This window comes from Lagenorhynchus albirostris, chromosome 7 (genome assembly GCF_949774975.1).
Source record: "Lagenorhynchus albirostris chromosome 7, mLagAlb1.1, whole genome shotgun sequence".
NCBI lineage: Eukaryota > Metazoa > Chordata > Mammalia > Artiodactyla > Delphinidae > Lagenorhynchus > Lagenorhynchus albirostris.
In genome coordinates, this window is record NC_083101.1 from 103567189 (window position 1) to 103570143 (window position 2955).

The following is a 2955-nucleotide window of genomic DNA, read 5'->3' on the forward strand; positions in this document are numbered from 1 at the left end:
TGACTAGTTCAAATTGTAAGTAAAATAGAATACACTCGAGATTTTCAAGACTTACTAAAAAAAAAAAAAAGAAAAGAATATAAAATTCCCCATTTAATATAGTTCATGGTTACACGTTGTAAGATAATATTTTGGATATATTAGGTTAAATAAAATAATTTTACCTGTTTATTTTTCCTTTTTTTAAATATGCTACCAGAAAAGTTTTGGTTACACTGATGGCTCACTTTATTTTCTGTTGGACAGTGCTGATTTAGGGCAAGGAGAGAGAATGGAGAGATTCATCTGAGCTGAGAAGAGGTTAAGTGTCTGTGAATGTTGCTGGCAGCAAGGATCCATGCCTGACCCTGTGACAACACTTGGTGAAGTTGGGAATGGTCAAGTGGCCATGCGTGGCATAGAAGCATTAGTGGAAACTAATCAAATCAGTAGGCTTCCCCCCATTTTCTAGGCACAAAGTAGTGACCCTGGGATAATCTAATATGAAAAAGCCTAACTTTATTACTAGGCTCAATGGGGAATTACAATTAGATTTAATTTGTCATGAAAAAATAAGTACTTTCAAACCGTAGACTTTAGAGTGTATTTCATATCCACTCCCCATGTATGTATATAGGTTTTAATTGCAGCATCGTTCATTACAGCTGAAAATTAGTAACAAGTTAAAAGTCCAATTATGGATAAGTCATTAGATAAATTATGGTGTATCCGTCTAATGAGTATCAAATAGTTATTTAAAACTGTTATAGAAGGATATCTAGTGACATGTAAAGGTGATCATATTCTTTTCTAAGACTTTTATGGAGGTATAATGGACATACAATGAACTGTACATATTTGAAGTATAAAGTCTGATTAAGTACTAACATATGTGTATACTTGTGAAACCACCACCATAATCAAAATAATGACTGCATCAATCATCCCCAAAAGTTACCTTTTGCTCCTCCCACCCAGCCTTCCCCATCTCCCAGCAACGACTGGTATGCTTTCTATCACTAGCGATAGAATCACTGTAGAATTTTATATGTATGGGATCACACCCCATGCACTCTTCTTTTGTCTGGCTTCTTTCATTCAGTATAATTATTGTGAGATTTATAATGTTGCGTGTATTAATATTTATTTCTCTTGATTACTTGAGTAAGTATTCCACCACACATCTGTGGATGGAGAATTGGTTATTTCCAGGCTTAGGCTATTACAAATAAGGCAGTTATGAATATTTCATGTATATGTCTTTGGTTAATGAATGGACCCCAAAGAAGAGTCAATTATGAAAAATTAAATAAACATAAATGAAGTATTTAAAACATTTTGGTGAATATTTTCAGAATCTTGAGCTGAGAAAGCCAATCAAAGGCAAAAATTGTAAAGAAAAATATCAAAGAATTTAAAACTTCACTTTAGCAAAAGTTCAATAAAAATATTGAGGCAAAGGAAGAATTACAAAATTTTTTTTAGTTCTCTTTTTCTCTCTGGTGTTCACGTTGTTTAATTTTTATTGTTCCATCTTTGTTCACTATTTCTTTCCTCTGTCATTCCATTGTGCCACGTTGCTATTTAGCCCACCCACTGAATTTTTTTTTTCAGTTACTGTATTTTTCAGTTATAAGATTTTCATTTGGGACATCTTCATATCTTCTATTTATTTGCCGAGCCTTTCTGTTTTCTATTTGTTTCAGGTATGTTTATAATTGGTTGTGTAAGCGTTTTTATGATGACTGTTTTAGAATCCTTGTCAGATCATTCCAACATCTGTGTAATCTCATTGTTGATATCTGTTGATTCTTTTCTCACACAATTTGAGATTTCCCTGGTTCTTTATATGATGAGTGATTTTCAATTGTATCCTGGGCATTTGGGGTACTAAATCATGAGGTTCTGGATTTTATTTAGATAATCTCTTTTGGAGTGTCTTCTCTGACATCAAGCTGGTAAGGAAAGGGGAGAAACACTTCATTACTACCACATGGGGGTAAAAGCCCAGTTAGCCTCCTTTGATGCCCCAGGGAGCGCAAGTGCCTTGCTGTTGCTGAGCAGAGGTGAGATTTTCTACTACCCACTAGGCCTCCACTGGTACCACCCCAATGGGAGGGGAGGGGAAGTGGGGAGAGGGAGCTTCATTACAGCCAAGCAAAGGGTGAAAGTCTGTTCTCTGCACCTGGCCTTTGCTGACAGGCTGGGGAGTGGAGCAGGGGGCGCAGTTTTTCCCACTGTGTTTGACTTGGGTGGGCTAGTTTTTTTTTTTTTAATTTTTATTGGAGTATAGTTGATTTACAATGTTATATTAGTTTCAGGTGTACAGCAAGCAAAGTGAATCAGTTATACATTATATATATATCCACTCTTTTTTTTATTAAGATTCTTTTCCCATACAGGCCATTACAGAGTATTGAGTAGAGTTCCCTGTGCTATATAGCAGGTCCTTATTAGTTATCTATTGTATATATAGTAGTGTGTATATGTCAGTCCCGATCTCCCAATTTATCCCTCCAGCCCTTAGCCTCTGGTAACCATAAGTTTGTTTTCTACATCTGTGACTCTACTTCTGTTTTGTAAATAAGTTCATTTGTACCCTTTTTTTTTAAGATTCCACATATAAGTGAAATCATATGATATTTGTCTTCCTGTGTCTGACTTACTTCACTCAGTATGACAATCTCTAGGTCCATCCATGTTGCTGCAAATGGCATTATTTTGTTCTTTTTTATGGCTGAGTAATATTCCATTGTATACATGTACCACATCTTCTTTATTCACTCCTCTGCTGATGGACATTTAGGTTGCTTCCATGTCCTGGCTATTGTAAATAGTGCTGCAATGAACATTGGGGTGCATGTATCTTTTTGAATTATGGTTTTCTCTGGGTGTATGCCCAGGGGTGGGATTGCTGGGTCATATGGTAGTTCTCCTAGTTATTGTCTAAAACGTTTCCAACCTGCTGCTCCTTTA